The sequence below is a fragment of the Lissotriton helveticus genome, chromosome 5_1, assembly GCF_964261635.1.
Source record: "Lissotriton helveticus chromosome 5_1, aLisHel1.1, whole genome shotgun sequence".
NCBI classification, from domain to species: domain Eukaryota; kingdom Metazoa; phylum Chordata; class Amphibia; order Caudata; family Salamandridae; genus Lissotriton; species Lissotriton helveticus.
Genome location: NC_136065.1, coordinates 855,089,375 through 855,108,889, shown reverse-complemented (window position 1 = coordinate 855,108,889; position 19,515 = coordinate 855,089,375). Strand labels below are relative to the sequence as shown.

Below are 19,515 nucleotides of genomic sequence, written 5' to 3'. Positions count from 1 at the left end.
ATCCTGTTGTGGGGGGGCCGAGTGCGAGCAGACTCCCTTGCTGTATCTGACACATCCATGATGGAAGTTTTCCCTCTGTCTTGACTGTCCACTTGATTCTCCGCAGGGCAGTATGGGTCTCCTCTCCGCTAGACTCCCCAATGGTATGGTAGATGGTGGCGGCCGGTATGACCAGCTCGAATGATGCTTTTAATGGCCTGTGGTCGCTGTCCTGGCGGTCCGCTTATCAAGATATAGTCAATTCTGGACAGGTTCCGAAAAGTGGGTTGTGGCTGCCAGGTGTTTGAACGGAATGTTTTCTGTGCATGAGTTGATGTCAGTTTGTAGCTGAGGAAAAGGTCGCGCAGGGGAGCCGCCCTTCCTGAGCCTCGGGGAAGGGTTTCCAGATTATATAGGTCTTTTAAGTTGAAGTCCCCTGCTAAGATGACCTGATGTGTATTGTATTTGTTTAGCAAGTCCTCCAGATTTGATGCCAGTGCCTCCAGGGGGTCTTTCATAAGGGTCTGTACGGGGTTAATGTAGCAGTTTAATGCAAGCAGATGAATTGGGTGACTAGTGAGGCTCGGACCCCTTATATGCAGCGCTTGTAGTCCGACCATGTTCACGTTGATGGTGGAGACATCAAGGGCGCACTCTTGTTTTATGAAAATTGGTTGTCCGCCTGCTGGACGACCGAAAAGGTTCCTTTTCGTTGCTGGTACTTGGAGCTCGTAGTACCCGGCCAGGGGGGTGGAGGTCAAGGCCCAGGTTTCTTGGAGACAAATTAGGTCCCCACATTCCAGGAACTGCTTCAAATTCTCATTGTTGCAGATTTTACTAACCCCCGCTATGTTCCAGGAGATTACGGTTAGCTGTGGTTTTGCAGTGGTGCTGAGCCTGGTGTCCCTGCTGGATTGCAGACTATTGTGGCGGCTAGGAGTGCTGTGTCATCTTGCTTCCTGGTCCCTTTTGCTCAGGGGGGGGAGATGTTATGTATGATTCGTTGATTGTTTTCATAGAGTATTCTGATTCCTGTGTGTACTCTCGGACCCATCTGGCTGCTGTTTGGGGGGCCCAAGCTGGTTGTCCCTTTTAGGACTGATCGGGTAGCCTTTCTCCCGCTGTCTGGGACCAGGACGAGTGGATATTTTGGAGGTGATAATACCTGAACTTCTATGCCCCACTCCGCAAGTAGGGCGGAGTTTTGTTTGATGGCTTGCTGTGTTTCTTTGTTTTTCAGTCCCACCACAGTGGAATCACCATGTGAGTCCCCTTTCAAACTCTCGAATTTCACCCACTCTATGTCCCTTGATTGTGTCTTATCCAGGATGTCCAGATGTTTGAAAAGACGTAGGAGTTTACTCCGGTTCAGGATGTCGTGGTGTCCTGCGCTGGAGAATCTTGGAGTAAAAACCCCCTCGTAGACCACTGTGGGTGCATTCAAGTTTTGAGCCCCACCGCCCCTTTTTATGGTTGGTTCGACAAGAGGGGGCACTGGCCTGTGACTGCCTTGGAGGATTGAGGGCGTACCTCCTTGCGACCTCTTGTTTTGGTAGTCATTTATCTTAGTTAAGAGCTGGGGACTTGTTTGGGGTTGATGCAAAGTAGCACCTTGAGGCACGGATGTTGACGATGTTGGCTGTGGAGGCCATGTTGGGGCTGGTGGGTTTTTTCCGGCCATAGGCTGGGTTGCCGTGGAGGTAGTTTGCAATGCTGGCGGCTTTTCTCCCTTTAAGCTGGGGGTACTTGCTGGTGTGGGTTGATTATAATGCTCTCCCTTTGGTGGGGGGGCCTGAAGGGTCCTTATGCCCCACCCATTTTTTATCTGTGAATATTGGATACAGCTGGGTTGCTTTTGCTTTTGTCCCCTCATTTGATGGTTGGTACTTGAGTTTGAGAACCTGTGGTTGTCTAACTTTTAGCTTTAATTTTTTCTGCTGCTTTTTTAGCTTCTTTTTTGCTCTTCTTGACAGTGGGGGATTCTGCGTGTCTATTGTACCTGATGAGTCTTCCGGCCTGGCTGTTATGATTTCTTCACTGTCCCTGTAATTGGGGCTGTGAACGATTATGGGTTCTGGTGAGCTACTCACTGACTTTGTGGTTAAAAACCCTGCGCTTTTGCCGTTGTCGGCTATGTCGTTCTTCCCCATTCGGGCCTCTGGTGTTTGTAACGCCTTCGGGGTGTGGGTGATGTACTTTGCCCCCTTCTCTTTATCGTTCAACGTGGGTGCAGCAGTTCTTCCTTTCGCTATTTCCATAATTTCGGCTAGTACCTCAGGCAGAGAGGCCCACTTCTCAATGATGTCTGAACAATGGCACGCGCCGGCCCCCCAGTTGGAGCGCTCATGCTGGGAGATCCTATTGGCCAGGGCGTCCACCTTGAAGCCTATATCGGCTAATCGCCCAGTTATTGCCTGCAGAAGGTCAATCTGTAGTTCCATCTTAGTGGATTGCCACAGGAGGGCTTTGTTGGTGGCACTGTTTGACTCCAACTGGGACGGATTATCCGAGGTCATGTCTGTGCCGATGTCGCGGTCTGGATTCTCCGTTTTCTTTTTAGTGGCCCAAAGGGATTCTTGGGGCCAGGATGGAATGGGGGTTAGTTCGAGGGTTCTTTCAATCTTTTGCTCAAGATTGTGAAGAAAGGAGCCTGAGAACTCCCCGGCGGGTGATAGCAATGGAACAGGGGAATCCGGTTGAGGTAACGTTAGATTAAGATTCTTGTACACGTGTTCATGGTCGTGCTGTGAGGTGCTAGGGCCCGGATTCTGAGGAGATAATCCCAGGGCTTTTGGCTGGTGGATTTGCGCTGTTGTTGTTGCGGTGGCGCCGCTTCCGATCTGGACCGTGGCTATGGCTGTGATCTTGTCAATTGTAATGACCTGTGTCTCGGTTGTAGACCGGGGAGAAGAGCTGACACAGAGTGGTCCTACAGTTGACTTTTGGGGTGTTTGACCATGGGCTGTAATGGCCTGTCTGCTGGCCTGGTCCTGGGCGGCACTAGGTTCCTCACAAAAGGGCGACTCTACTTTAGGAATGCACTCAAAGTTCGACAGTCGTCCACTGTGAGTAGATGCGCTGTTGTCTTGAACAGGGTCTTGGGCGGGGTCTGGAGCGCCAGGGGTGGTTCTTAGGCTGGGGCTGGAGCCGTGGTTGCTGTTGGGGGATCCCTTTTCTTAAAAAAGTTTGTGATCGTCCCTCTTTGGTCTGCCTCTTGTGGCCTTTCGTTTGGACTAACAGTTAGTGATTTACTCCTGGTCTTCCGAGTTGTCTTACAAATTGGTGAATGGGTTGTCGGACTTTTTTCCGGAGACAGCGCCTGGCGGCCCTTCCTTTTGACCCCCATAACCAAATGACCGCCTGGCCGAATGACCTCCTAGTGTTGCCTTGCCTTGCCTTAATGCCGTAGACAGCGTTACTCCGGGGCTTTACCGTCACTGTGGATTGGCCTTGCCGTGATGGAAGAGCAGCTGAGGGCAGCTGGGGCGGCGTGTGGACATAGAGGAAGGCAGGGGTGGCTGCGGCAGGGCTACTGCTGTTGCTACTGCTGCTTGGCCGACGAGGCTTTGCTGCCAAGGGCAATGGTTGCTTGCGTAGAGTTCAGACCTGGCCAGATTGGCGTATTCGAAAGGCAAGGCCCTGGGGTGCTAAAGTCAATTCCTGGGGGAGGACTCGGGAGCTGGTTGCAGATTAATGATAGCGTTGAGCCCCCCCCCCCTTTCACTATCCCCTTTGGGTTATGAGTAGTTTTCAAAAATGTCTGAGGTTTTTCAAGGACCTGTAAAACCCTGCCTTTCCACCTCAGGCAATCACCATCACTCCCTCAATTCAGGAAGGAACTCAAGACCAGGCTCTTCAACTGAACCAAGGTCCTTCGATGGATCAGCATCCCCCCCCCCCACCCCCGCCCCAGTGCCGGGAGACCCATACGGGCAAGTAGTTGCGCTTTTCAAGACACTTGAGTGATTGATTGATTATTTGTCATGAATAAGTTGTTGAAAAAAATGTCCAGTGGTTAGAGCCAATGGATTAATGTGAGTCTGTGGCTGCAGCATTCATTGCATAATTCTGCATAATTATTGATTTATTGCATATACCTCATAATTTGCAGATTTCACACAAAAATATTGTTTATAGCTCAAATGAAAAAAATACAATAGTGCCAATGAATATGTATCATAATTTGTTTTTTGCTGCATAATTTAGGTAACTTTACACATTATTTTGTCCTCCATGGAGCCTAATCACAAGCTGTCACCTCTATCTCGTCATAGTTTTCGCAGAGTTTCCATAGGTAGACCATTTTTTTGTTTCCTTAATAACTTTGGCACCATTTGACAAATCTTCTTTGAACAAAAAACGTCACCCCCCCCCCCCTGAGCTCCTTCCTGAAAAGCTTCGGGTGATGTGTCAAGTGGGGGAACTAAGAATAATAAGGGACCCCAAAACATTGATTTTCCATGTTAAATCCCCTAGGAAACGTCTGTTGCAGCTACTAAAACAAGCACTGGCAAAGCCAATAGATTTCGTCTACAAGAGAGCTATTTGCTTTGTGGCTGGTTTTACCCATATTGTACATCATTGCACCTGTTGTACAGCATGGTGGTACTGGAAATTTAAAAAGTGCTATTACGCAGCCAACGCTAACTGAATCTTGTCCCCTTAAAAAAATTATTACTGGTGGGGTGAGAAGGAGAGGATGTGGAGGGGCATCACTAACAGCAGAGGGAGCGGAAAACAATACTGATGCAGCCACAGTCGGCCACAGTATCTGAAGCACTTGTCTGAGCATTCTTGGCTATATTCAATTGTAAAAGAACAGCAATTTGGTGACTCAGATATATATCAAGCTCAGTGAAGTAGGTGCAACAACACCGGGCCCAGTTCACCCTTTTTAATGGCTATTATTATAAGCTAAATCAGGGAGTTGCTCACATTCCTGTTTTACATTATGGCCCATGGAGCCCTTGCCACAGCATTGACACTTACATTTATTGCTGTTGGGGCACAGCTCTTCAGCTCAGGTGCCAAGTTGTGCTGTAAAACGTCCTCTTCAATATGGCCTTCTGTGTATTTGAAACATAGTTTGTCATCAAACACTACACTGGGTGAACTATAGCTTTCTGCAGTTGTAGGGGGCTGTGCTCAATCAACTGCCTTGTGAGTGAAATGGTTTCCCAGCTGGAAGTGTAGAGAGAATGTGCCCTTACGACCAGAGCTGCCGACTTGGAACAGGAATCCTGTATTGCCTCAACATCCTGCGATTCTGGGCAAATCATTTAATCTCCCAGTGCCTACAAAATGAATGTGTAATGTAACTGGTGGTAATGTAAAGGCGCTCCAATACCTTCAGCTCAACGTTACACTAAATAAAACAGAAAAAAGTGGCGTTACATGAGCACAGCACTGGCGTTAATGAGACGTTCACAGAACTACAGGAGATGAGACCTCTGCTGCTTTGCCAGGAGAACTTTGGCCTGGCTCAGTTCTGCTAATACCAGCACGGCGAAGGGCCAGGATGGGATAGACTACTGCTTATGTCTCATAGTCCTTCATGAGGTAAGTGCAGCCTGACACACATCAGTACTTGCAATACTGAGAAGATGAAATGACTGGTTGTATATTTTTATCTTATTTATCTTTTTTACTCTATAGAATAAAGGAAACCATGAGGCTCTGTTGGAAACCTGCTTAGATTGAAAGATGAAAAGGAAGTGCAAATTGTCTGCTGTCACATTGGTTTCTTTACCCCACTCGTGATAAACGTAAATACTACAGCGGTAAGAGGGCGTTGTTTAATTTGTCGAATAATCAAAAAGTCTGCAGGAATGTTATGTTATGTTAGGTTAAGTTTGCTTATAAAGCACATGTGTCACCAAAGCCGGGGTCTCTCGGCGCTATAGCAGCTCAAAAGATTGGGCAAACCCAAAGTGGAATGTTTCAGACAGCTAAAAGAGCCAGGTCTTGAGGGATTTCATAAGCTGTTTAAAGTCAGTACACACTCAGATGCAGTGGAAGCAGATCCCAGTGCTGGGGGGGCTAAGTGAGATAAGAAGTGCCCACCATACCTGGTGGTACAAATACGCAGAGGAAGTAACAGGAATTTGCCACTGGATCTAAGAAACCAAGTAGGGGCATACCACTGTAATACCCTGAAGCCAGGATGGCCCACTTCCGTACAAGGCTTTGTGGACCAGACAAAGATGTTTATACTTGTCCTGTTTTTTAATGGGCAACCAATGGAGGGATCTGAGAATAGGTTCTGAGGGCGAGCATGAGGAAGATGACTAATTAGACAAGCGGCAGTGTTTTGAATCACCTGAAGACTGGAAGACAGTTCTTCATTCATGCCTACCATTAGGGCATTCCCATAGTGCAAACAGCTAATTATGAGCCAGGACAGGGGATTATTTTCACTAGGGAAGTCCATTCCCATCCTTCCAAACAACAACCTTTGAAGATTGCATGGGCACAACTGAATAAGCAGGCGATTAAAGGCCGCTAAGTAAAATAGATACTCCTAAAAATCTAATGACTCGGTCTTCCGTGGTTTGGCACTTTAGTGAGCAGCCCAATACAACACACATTGAGCTTTAACTTACTGTACACTAGTGCATGTGTTGATAAAGACAAAAAATTCGGCCTTCCTTAAAAAGACTGTAATTAAACATTGGGGGCTATTGAATCCAGGGGAGTTAGACATCCCACGCCCCCGCTTTGCCTTTAAGCGCACATCCAACCTTAAAGATGCCCTCATCCATACACGTCCCAAGAAACAAACCTCCATCAATCAAAATACATTGTGGAATCTACCACCTGTGGTGGGCCATTACCAATGTGGGGGCTGTGTTGTATGTCCTCAGACAATCCAGTGTAAAGAAATCAAACTGTCCGACACGTTCACTTGGCACCTGAACAAACATACAAACTGTAACAGTCTCCGTTGCATCTACATGCTCATTTGCCCATGTGGAAAGAAGTATATCGGCATGACAATGAGGCAGGTCAAGCAAAGAATAATGGAACACAAGAGCAATATCCGCTGTTCCAAAACACACACACGCCTCTATGAACATTACCTGCAACACGACCACCGTGCAGACAGCATCAAGTGGCTAGTACTTGAATCCCATCCCTCAATCACGCATTAGGCCCTATTCAGGATCGAACAACGTTGGGTTCATCGCTTGCAGTTAGATACCCTTGGCCTGAATGACTCGGTCCCGTGGTCATCCCTGACGAGTTAGATCTGTGCCTGCCATACATGGATATTTTTCCACACCACACCCCCCATGTGACAAGTGCCAGTCCACATTAGGCACTATTTCTTAATATCTAATTCTCCTTGAGGGGTATACTAATAAAATATCCTTTTACCCCTCATCTACTTCGTGGGTGATGTATGACTACAGTTCATTTTGAGGAAAACAGGTTCACAGTGGTCGTCCGTTTTCGACCTTGGTTTAAACCTTTTATCACTATTCCCAATATTGTTTTGAGTGTGTTATGACCCGTCTATCCATTCACTCGTAACCAAGCTCCCGTCGTTATATATACTTTTGGTTATCACGGAGCTTAACTTTCACCACGCTAAGATGGCCGCCACTTTCCCTATGATTTACACTAAACCCTGAGACTTGGCAAGCGCACTCTGCCCACGTACGCGCAGTCGGTCTAGCTTTGTGACCACGCCCCCCCCCGCCCGGTTGCTGAGGCGGGGCTGCGGACAGCTTTTAATCCCCACACACCGGAACTCCCGTTACCAGCTGTTCCGCGCTACCAAGTGAGCGCCTCGCGTGCGGGTAGGTTCGCAAGCCTTGGGTTGCACTTGCAAAAGGTAAGAGCTGCGCTTGTCCTTTACCCAACAGGGCCCCCTGATATCACTGACTCTGGCCGCCCATACCGTCAGGACACGGTCCACGATGTCCATCGTTCTTCCTGAGCCCGATCTCCGGCCGCCCTGGCCCCTCCTAAGATTGGTGGGTGGGCGTGTGCGGTCCCGGTGGGGCTGTGCATCAGGGCATTTTCCTTGTGTTGTTCTTATGTGTGTTTAGACCGGATGTTCCTGGTTTCTGCCCCTGACGTGCATTACCCGGGGATTTTGGAGGCTTTGATCCTTTGATCTTTTGAGCACACGTGCCATGATAAAGTGCTTACGGTGTCCACACGCCTACACTATGGGGCCGCACTGCACGCCACCCTGACGGGGGGGTCTAGTGGGCTGGGTCCGGCTTGGGTTGTTCCGGATGTCGGGCTCTGGTGCTGGCAGTTGAACTACTTGACCTCCTGATATCATGGTACTCCTATAGCCATTACCTTCTCACTGGTCTTCTTCCTAGTCCCCCCCTATAACCTTGAACCGGGTGTGTGTATTTATTCTCGTCTCTCCAGGGTATTATACCTTTCTGTGCTGCCCCACGGGAACAGACTGCGAGGCCCTTTAGGGACTCCTTTAGGGTAAGCATCAGCCTACGCCTTCATTCTTATGTGGTGTTGTTTTTATCGTTATTATATATACCTAAATGTTCACAGGCCTTGCCTTTTGTTAGGCCCTTTGTTTTTAATATTCCTTGGAGTGTGTATATTCCTTAAGAGATTAAGGGTTACCTACTACTGGATGAGGTGATGGTGCCATTATAAGTCAACTGGCTTGTTGTCTCACATCTCTTCTAGGTCAACCCTTTACCGCAGAACCACTTGGCCTGCACCCTTACAGACCCAGAGAGGTTGTATTGATCCTTTTTATCTTTTATCTTCACTTTTGTTTTTTCACTGTGTAGTACTGTGTACTTGAGGTCCTGAGGAATTGCGATACTAAGCAAGAAACATGTCGACCTGATTAGAGGGTCGAGGTAGTTCCACTGCGCCCCTTACAGCCTCTATCTCCCCTCCCACCTTTTTAACCAAGGGAATCAGTCACGCAAATAAAAACCCTTGTGAACTGGTTCACCTATTTTAATATCACCTTCCCCACATGACTACACCCCTTACTCTCCCCCTCACACGCACACAACCGTTGGCTTGAACTAAAGATCTCCGACAAAGAGCGCCTTTTAGGCGCCCGTCAGGCATTGCAGCGCCAGTCTGACTAGGAGCAAGAGGCCAATGATGAAGCCTGACATCTAGCTCGCTGGGTGTGTGAGGCCTCTCAGTTCTAAAAAGGGAGCCTGCTGCTCCCTGACTCCACTCTCTTATCCTGTTTACACACTCCTTCCCTCTCTAGATGCTCCCGGGGAACTTTGTACCCTCTGTGTTTCATGTTTGACTGGACATGTACACTGGACCCCGCTAAATATTGTCCAGAACTGGTTCCCTCCATTTGTACTGAATTGATAAAGACATGGGCAAACATTGAACTCCCTAACTGGTATTTAATTCTATCTCTCCTTTTCTGAGAGAAGCCCAATGTGAAACATGGCTGAAAATATGAAAAAAGCACTATGAGGTGACCATCATATTGTTGTTTTTTTTTAATTGAAGGTGGGAGGGTGGTCTGGAGCAACACGGATGGAGGGCTTGTGGTGGACACAACTGACAATTAAGGGGGTGGAGAAAATAGCACAATGACGTTGCCGGCGTTGGCTGTGTCATAGCCATTTTACCTGTTTATTATGAAGAGAGAGTGAGTTGACAGGCAACTCGGAGAAAGCGAGGGAGGAAGGGTGGGTCTGGGGCAACACAACAATGGAGGGAAGTAGGGAGGTGTTGGCGGCAAAATGGACATTAGGGTGTGGGAGGTAGGGGCTAGGAGCAAGAACAACACAGACCTCCAGAAAAGAAAGGAGGGTAGATAGGGGCAAGCAACAAAACAGACATCAAGGGAGGGACACAAGTAACATGGAGGAGGGAGGGACACAAAGAGGGAAGAAGTACGCAAGGTGGCCAGTTGAAAAAGCTGTACCTACTAAAGTGCTTAAACCTTTTTTAAAAAAAGTAGGACATAAATGAGTGAGCTGGGGAAGGACACAAGTAATATATGCATGCTTCAGAGGAGGGACAAATGCATGAACAGGAAGGAAGACTACAGCAGTTGACAAATAATAAGCAAGCAAATGAGAGAAACAATGAAGCCAACCAATAGTAAATAATGGGTGGCCTTGAAGCCCACTGATAGAAAATAAATTGCATTGAAAATACAGTGCATTCACTTTCCAAGTGTAACCTAAAATTGACTGAAAATAATTACACCAAATTTTTCAAAAAGTTAGAACTTCACACAGAACTTTTTGTGAAGGCCGTGCGGAGCAAGCCGTTGCGTGCACATGCGGGAATGAGCACATGGCCTGGCCTCAGTGCAGGGCCTGGCCATAGGTTAGGCCCTTCTGCTAACCCCCTGTTGCACACAGGCAAAAGGACACACGTAGCTTGGGGAGGAATGGTAGTGGGCCAACACCCTCAGCGCAAAGGGCAAAAGTTAGTGTTTTGGGTCAATATGATTTTAAAAAATGAAAATTTGCTGAAAAAACAAAAGTTATATGTTATAGTTTGGTATGTTAACATGATCTCCCTTATATTAAAAAAATTCACTGGATAAACCAAACTTTAAAGTGACATTATAGTTAGGTGTGCTAAGAAGAGCTTACTTTAAGATAAAAAAAAAAAGGAAAACTAGAAATTCACTGAAAATTATAGAGGTAAAAGTGACCTTATAGTTAGGTGATGATATATTAAAATCTAACATTAAAAAGCAATGGTAATTTGTCCGTTATATTTCAGTGAGCTAGCTAAAAGTGTGGGACACCATGCACTGCTTATGACATCACATATTACATCACTCATAACATGTTGAATAACATCATTGATGACATCACTGGTGACATCTCAAATGCTATAACTGAGAACAATATTGATTAGATCATTGATGACATCATCTGATGAAAATGATAAACTGCTGCACTCTTTTCATACTGGAAGGTATTCAGCAAGCTACACCTAAACCAACATTTCTAAGTCCTCTTTAGTGCTAATGGATGCAGCATTTTGCAACATACAGTGGTAAAGAACAACAGGAGTATAACCCATAGACCGGATTGAAATCTGGGTAAGTATATGCTTTTAAACAACAATGTCTCAACCAGATTCAATGAAAAAAGGCAGATACACAGGTATGTACACGTCATTACAAGGTAGCAAAGAAAGGCGAGATTCCCGGTTTACTTTCAAAAGTGCTCATGGCATCATATATTAAAAGACATTGATGTTTAAAAACACTTGCAACATGCAGGACATGAAGCATAGCCATGAAACTACACACATTTAGTAGATTTTTTTTCATTAGCAACTGAATTTCTCTGTAGACATGAAAGCAATCTGCAATTTCGTAAACATTGAATACCATTCAAAAGATTGTTTGGTCATTATTTACCTTCATGAGGTGTACTTGGTAAATACTTTTGCTGACATAGATTTTTAATGTAAAGGCTTCATATCTGTGCAATAGCCAATAATAAGGTGATGCAAACCAGTCACTATCGACAACCCTCTGCAGTTTGCAAAAATTTACTACGAATATTCCTGAAATGAGCAGAATGGCTCATACCATTAGAACGGCGCTTACAACCATAGTCAACTTAAACCATCTGTTAATGAATTCCACATGCATTATACATTCCTCATCTATGTATAATGTCTCTTAATTTTCATTTAACTTCTGAAAATAAATATCAGCACCATATATCTCTCCACTTTATATAGAAATTGTCATTAGCACTACATGAGAACTCTTACACTATACTAAATCCAACTTGTCGCTTGGGCTGCACCATTTGTATTTTTTTGTAAGCATCCACCTAACGAACTTCATCAAAGACAACTCAGTCCTCGACCCTTCCCAAACTGGATTCCACAGCAACCACAGCACCAAGACCGCCCCCCTCGCTGCTACAGACGACATCCGCACTCTCCTCATCCAGGGCCACACTGCAGCCCTCATCTTACTAGATCTCTCTGCAGCCATCAACACCGTCTCGCACCACACTCTCACCGGCTGACTCCACAATGCCGGCATACAGGGAACCGCCCTCGACTGGATCCGCTCCTTCCTCACCGGCAGTACCCAAAGAATCAGACTCCCGCCCTTCCTCTCCGAACCCACAGAGGTCAACTGCGGATCATCACTCAGCCCCACGCTCTTCAACATCTACATGGCCCCCCTTGCTGCCATCGTCAGACAACATGGATTCAGCATAGTATCCTATGCCGATGACACCCAGCTCATCCTCTCGCTCACAAAGGATCACCGCACCACCTAACTCAGCTTCCAGGAAGGAATGAAAGACGTTGCATCCTGGATGAGCAGCAGCCTCCTGAAGATCAACTTAGAGAAGACAGAAGTCCTTGGACCCTCCTCCTCAGCATGGGACAACACCTGGTGGCTCATCACCCTCGGCAACCCCCCGACTACCGCGGACCATGCTGAGGTTCCATGGTTTTTGGGACCGGACTCCATTTTGTTTGCGTTGTTCGTGACGCCATTTTGTGTTGCCCTCACGTAGGCCTAGGTGGTAAATGAACGAACGAAGTTGCATGGGCCTCGTCGTTCATGTAAGCATTAACAGGCCCTTTTCGACTTGCGAGTGAATTGTAAGATGCTGACCCCTTCACCTGAAACTGACCCTTTGCGAAGCCAGTTTTCTCTAGCTGATCGTTGTCTGAAATTGCCAATCAATGTTCAGGATATCGTTAACTTTTAGTTTCTTGCACATATCTTATCCTACTCAACATCTGAATTGTTTCTTTCCTTACGACTTTTCATTACATGGGTAGTGCTTTCAATTATGGGTTTGTCCGGCTTGTGGTAATCGAATTTGGGACAGTCCTAATAATTAACTTATGGGTTGGTGCAATGTAAAGTGAGCTTTTTGCAATGTAATAATATGTGTGAAAATGTATTTCATTGGTCAGAAATAGCCGCAGTTGGTGTGCATTCGTAATTAATCGAAAACAGCATAAAAAGTGATGTCTTGCTCTACGAAAGTTGAGCAGTTTCCTGAGTTGTACACCGTGTTGTATTGCTTGGTTTACTGTTACTAGCTGCAGCTAATAAATTTGATCTCTGACGCCACCTAGAAGTATTCCGTGTCTCTGTATTCCAAAACAGGAGAACTTGAAGACTTTGGGTGTGTCCCTGGCACCGCTGGGTTCTAAGAAAACCCGGTTCTTCAGTTGGCGCCCAACGTGGGGCGACTTCAGCGGTACCGGTCCAAGCCCGAGGATCGTGCGTGAGGAGCCACGTGAGGAAATTCTGGAGGAAGGCCGCCACTTCATCGACCCCTGTATGTCGACGTGGACCGAAAGTCTTTACTGCGAGGTCTCCTGCTTTCCGACGGCTACGAAGGACTGCTGCCCTGACTGTCATCCTGTTTTGGACCCTTGGTTGATCCTTTGTAGAGCGAGATGATAGACGGTCTTCTGGTGGCATGACAGATATTTTGGTTAAGTAAAAGTGGGTCGCTCCCACGACTTTGTCTTGGTTCTTGGTTTTGATTCAGTTCTTGCACAAATCGAAGCCGAGGGGCTCGTATATTTACGAGTGTATAGATAGTTGATAACCCCTTGAAGTTTGAAGCTAGATTAGTGAGCTATAAGATGCCTGGTCTTAGCAAAATTAGGAAATGGTTTAGTTGTGGTTGCAACAGGGATTCCCGATTGGAGGATTCGTGTCCGATACCTCCGGTTGGAACTCCGACTTATGAGCTCTATTCAAAACACGGAGTGGGTCCTATCACTTATAATGAAGTGTGGGCCCGCTATACGAAGAAAGATGGTGTTTTACGATGGCCCCAACATGGTAGTTTTGAATTAAATATTTTAGATAATCTGGAAGTTGCGCTATTTAAGAAGAAAGCCCGGCCGGCAATGTTTGACTCTTTCCGCCTTTGGCGAAAGTGAGCCAAACAGCGAGAAATTAAGCAAGCAAAGAGAGATAGGAAAGATAAGAATATGTCAGTACTACAAGCTGCTAGGCAGTTTAGGGAAGATGGAGAAGAACGTTTGAGCGAAGTTTCAGATAGACAGCGTTGCATGGTCATAGATAAATGTTATCCGGCCTTGCCGTCTTCTTCTCCGAAAGTGATTGAAGACCCTGAAAAAGATCCTTTGATCTCTCATTTACTGAGATTGCCACCCCCTTATGTGCAGGGTGCTACTGCGCCTCCACTACCCCCGGTTGTTCCACCCTTTGTTGTTCAACCTCCTGCTGTTTTTCAGCCACCCGGTGCTCCACAGATGGTTTTGCTTCCTACTGCGCAACCCACTCTAGGGTCGCAAGCTTTGCTACCAGCTTTGCCTCAAACTCCTTTGCCTTCTACTTCTGCATCTTCGACTCCTACTGTTCTTGCTTCTACACCTCTTTTGCCTCAATATACTCATTCCCCTGTTCTTATGTCTGCTTCTTCTCCTTCTGCTCGGAAACGAATGACTGAGACTGTTGCTAATCTGTTGTCTCCATTGTTTGGGCCACTGAGTATGACCCCTGTTTCGGAACGTAAGCAAAGTCGTAGTCAGCTTCCTAATTCCGAAGAGCGAGCAGTGTTGGATCTACTGGCTCGTAGATGGATTTTAAATACTTCTAGGTATAATTTGCAAGCGGTTATGATCAAGGAGTCCTTTAAGAGGGCCAGGTATTTTAACCGTGAAAGCATGTTCCAGGCCCAAACAAAAGATGAACTAGACAGACTGGTTTGTATCACCAATCATTCCACGGTGAATGACAAAATCCGCCAAGCCATAAATTCTCAGTGGCATATTTTGAATGGCAATGAAGGAGAGGAAAGTCTAACTAAACCGATCTTTGCTTTTCGGCGTAACAAGAATTTGAGAAATCATCTTGTACAAGGTACTGTTCGGAGCCAAGCTGGCCCCAAACAAACGGGCATAACTGGCCTTCCACCGATAAAAGGAAATCATCGGTGCGGCAATTGTCACACATGCCCTAATGCCATTGTGGGCGAATCTCTCAGCATCGGAAATCGCCAGATAAAACTAAGTACCATGAGTAACTGTCGATCATCCAATATCATATATGTGATCATCTGCCCCTGTGGATTGCCATATGTGGGCGAAACCAGTCGGGAATGCAGAATCAGAGTGGGCGAACACAAAGGAAACATCCGTAATGAAAGGCGGGGAGCTCCCCTCGTTGCCCACTGGGTAAAAATGAAACACTCTGAACATGATATAAGATGGTCTATCCTGGAAAAGATCCGAGAAATCCCAGGCAAAAACACCACCTCCATCCGGAAAAAGAGGGAGGTCTTCTGGATCTTTTTATTGGATGCGGCGAACACAGGCCTGAATGAGGCATGCCCATGGGAAAATGCCATTTGCTAAATCCTGTCTGTACCTCGAAATACCAGCAATATGAATATCTAAAGAAAAACACGAAGCGGCTCATTCCATCTCAGGTCTTTGGTATTACCAGGAATCCTGTCCGGATTTTCCTGTTTTTCCTGTGCCGCTCAGCTTTTGAACACACCTGAAAGACATTAGGTGTGTGCAACACTTTAAAAAGAGGGAAGCGGTGGACTGAGCTGTCGCCCACCGGCTGCCGGATGTGAAGCGAAAAGGAAGCCTCACGAGCACCGTCTTTGTAAGTACTCTGCGCTAAAACTCTCACCAGCTAAGCGCTAGAAGCCTAGTCGAAGTTCTTGCTGAGGATGTTGCGTATATCTTTTTAATATAAAGAGCAACACCAACCCTAGAGTTCACAAAGTCGTTGGTTTTCTAAATAATCTGTCTGCTCACTCAAGCGTCTTTCGTGCAGCCTAAATTGAAATAATTTTCCGAATAGAGCAAATGCTGACCTTACTTGCGCCTTTTACCCAGCAGACCCTGACGGCAGCCTCCGGTGAAATCACCGCTAGAGCTGATCCTGTAGCTGAATGCGGATGCGTACTGAGAGCTGTTAATCACTTGAACCATAAAGTGTGCAAAATCAGGAAAGCTGTTTAACGTCAAAACCGCAAACGCGATCAAGTAGGTATTTTTCACCACCAGCCGCCGATGCCTTTCATTACAGCTTTGGAAAGGAGGTGCCTCTAATCGCTTTTCTCCCTTTTTCAGGCCGACTTTGATCCCCGGCCCGAACCTTCCACCACGCCCCGTTATTCGCACATCAGAACCTATACTTAGGTAAGAAGTGATGTGTGTAAATCTGAGAGAATAGCGGCACTGTAAAGCGTAACTAGGACTGTGAAACGCCATATTTACTATTTATTATTTAGGACATTAGGAAGGCTTCGAAAGCTTGTTTCAAATCGAAAAAGACTTGCCATCATTCTCCGGCAGAACTTTATAAGCGGATGTGGACCTGAATGCAAGGTAATGCCCGTACAAAATATGACTTGCCACGGGGTTTTTGAAACATGCTCCAAGGGCTAGTGTCCCAAAAAACTGGGTGCTTGTGACGGATCATTTAAATGTGTGTATATATATATGCACAACAGATCAAATGAATGGATTAATGCTTAAATGCATAAAAGTATAGAGACATGTGAATGAGTATGCGTGTGAGGGTCCACTGTATGGGTCTTGAATGTACCTTTGGTACTAACTGTTAACTGTTTGCCTTTAAACTTTATCTAATGTGTCACCCATTTTTGGAGCTCACCAATACCCCCAATGTGTGATCTAATCAATGTGACAAGTTACTATGTGACCAACACTATCATGTATAGGTCTATAGGAAAACTGTTTGAAAGAAAAATATGAGGATAACTAATGAGTATCTCTCCAACGTGTGATCTAACCACTGTGATAAGCAACTATGTGACCAGTACTATCATGTTTAGATCTATAGAAAATTGTTTAAAAGAAAAATAGGAGGATAACTAATGAGTATCTCTCTAAAATGTTTTTTTGAATGGGGGCGAAACACTATACTAAAAGATGTGTTTTTTCTACAGAGTGCCTGGATAGCAGAAGCTTTTACCTTACTGTCAAGTACAACCCCTCCTTCCCTTCCCCTGCCCTGACGAAGGTGCGGCCAGTACTCTGGCCTTGCACCGAAACGCGCGTCGGCGTTGAAACAACCTGTCCTGAACCTATAATCACCTATCCCCGGCCTACGGCTGAGAGGAATGTTCAGGATGTTCTCAGAGCAATCCTTCTTAAATCTTATCTGAGTTGAATGCATGAATGAATTCTGTATGAGTATGACTGTCTGTGATGTATGAATATGTTGAAGTTCGAATGCTGGAAGGTGATAGGATGTATGTTTTTTATCGTGCTACTGTGAAATATTCTAATAAATGATTATGCATATGTGTGCTTTAAAAATATGAAGAAAATAACAATAAAAATGATATATATTTTTTATAAATCTGTTTCTGTCTGAATCTAATCTGGCACTGACTCTTTGGTGAGCGCTGAAATGGGTGACTACTGAAAGAAACTGGACTCTATAAGAGCCTATCCTTGAATAAATACGGGGCAGATCTATCCTTTTCTCTATTGACCGCTGGGTTCTAAGAAAACCCGGTTCTTCAGTTGGCGCCCAACGCGGGGCGACTTCAGCGGTACCGGTCCAAGCCCGAGGATCGTGGGGAGCCACGTAAGGAAATTCTGGAGGAAGGCCGCCACTTCATCGACCCCTGTATGTCGACGTGGACCGAAAGTCTTTACTGCGAGGTCTCCTGCTTTCCGACGGCTACGAAGGACTGCTGCCCTGACTGTCACCCTGTTTTGGACCCTTGGTTGATCCTTTGTAGAGCGAGATGATAGACGGTCTTCTGGTGGCATGACAGATATTTTGGTTAAGTAAAAGTGGGTCGCTCCCACGACTTTGTCTTGGTTCTTGGTTTTGATTCGGTTCTTGCACAAATCGAAGCCGAGGGGCTTGTATATTTACGAGTGTATAGATAGTTGATAACCCCTTGAAGTTTGAAGCTAGATTAGTGAGCTATAAGATGCCTGGTCTTAGCAAAATTAGGAAATGGTTTAGTTGTGGTTGCAACAGGGATTCCCGATTGGAGGATTCGTGTCCGATACCTCCGGTTGGAACTCCGACTTATGAGCTCTATTCAAAACACGGAGTGGGTCCTATCACTTATAATGAAGTGTGGGTCCGCTATACGAAGAAAGATGGTGTTTTACGATGGCCCCAACATGGTAGTTTTGAATTAAATATTTTAGATAATCTGGAAGTTGCGCTATTTAAGAAGAAAGCCCGTCCGGCAATGTTTGACTCTTTCCGCCTTTGGCGAAAGGAAGCCAAACAGCGAGAAATTAAGCAAGCAAAGAGAGATAGGAAAGATAAGAATATGTCAGTACTACAAGCTGCTAGGCAGTTTAGGGAAGATGGAGAAGAACGTTTGAGCGAAGTTTCAGATAGACAGCGTTGCATGGTCATAGATAAATGTTATCCGGCCTTGCCGTCTTCTTCTCCGAAAGTGATTGAAGACCCTGAAAAAGATCCTTTGATCTCTCATTTACTGAGATTGCCACCCCCTTATGTGCAGGGTGCTACTGCGCCTCCACTACCCCCGGTTGTTCCACCCTTTGTTGTTCAACCTCCTGCTGTTTTTCAGCCACCCGGTGCTCCACAGATGGTTTTGCCTCCTACTGCGCAACCCATTTTAGGGTCGCAAGCTTTGCTACCAGCTTTGCCTCAAACTCCTTTGCCTTCTACTTCTGCATCTTCGACTCCTACTGTTCTTGCTTCTACACCTCTTTTGCCTCAATATACTCATTCCCCTGTTCTTATGTATGCTTCTTCTCCTTCTGCTCGGAAACGAATGACTGAGACTGTTGCTAATCTGTTGTCTCCATTGTTTGGGCCACTGAGTATGACCCCTGTTTCGGAACGTAAGCAGAGTCGTAGTCAGCTTCCTAATTCCAAAGAGCGAGCAGTGTTGGATCTATTGGCTCGTAGATGGATTGTAAATACTTCTAGGTATAATTTGCAAGCGGTTATGGATGTTTTCTTACAGTGGGATCCGCCTAAGCAAAGGTATGTTTTTGATGTAATGTGTACTTTTCTGCGACAGGAATGGAAAGATAATGAGTTGGGTCCGATTCCGCAGGAAGTGCTTGATGTTCAGTCCGAATTTGCTAAAGGGACGATAGTGGAGTCTGATGTTGAGGAAGCCGTAGAGACGATACTTGCTTTCAGGTCTAGATTACCGCCTCAGACATTGTACGAACCTGATTCCTCTGTTAGGAGGAAAGTGAAGCAGTATCCTATGAGAGAGGTTCCCCCTGTATGGAGAGAGGCAGTTGCTGCTAATGTTAATCAGGGATTCAGGCCGCAGAGGCCCATTTTCAGCGAATATGGGTACATGTTCCTTGGAAGAGAGCAGAGGTCTTGGCTCTTAAGCAGACGTTGCCTGACCCCCGTAAAAATCCTGCTGGTTATTACAAAGAGTTGTCCCAGACAGTTGATGCGTGTATTATGAATTTAGCTGACATAGATATGTTGATGGGTAATGTAGTTCCGCAACCTTTGTGGGCAAAGATTCGTCATGAGAATCATGCGCAAGAATTGGGAGATACGTGGGCTAATATTGTTGCTGCAGATGGTCGGCAGGTAGGAGGTGC

At 46.0% G+C, this 19,515-nt stretch overlaps 2 long non-coding RNA genes across 3 annotated transcripts in view; both read left to right on the top strand.

Moving 5' to 3' along the window:
* The window catches only part of LOC144753422 (uncharacterized), a 489,542-nt gene that overhangs the window by 359,921 nt on the left and 110,106 nt on the right, over nucleotides 1-19,515 (top strand). The gene's annotated exons all lie outside the window — the stretch shown is intronic.
* LOC144753421 (uncharacterized) lies at nucleotides 15,486-16,305 on the top strand. 2 transcript variants are annotated; one of them, XR_013594351.1, is made up of 4 exons: nucleotides 15,486-15,568; nucleotides 15,805-15,954; nucleotides 16,042-16,110; nucleotides 16,203-16,305. It is a non-coding gene; the product is annotated as an uncharacterized LOC144753421 (long non-coding RNA). The 2 variants fall into 2 exon arrangements; XR_013594352.1 differs by having other exon boundaries at nucleotides 15,519-15,568; nucleotides 15,808-15,954.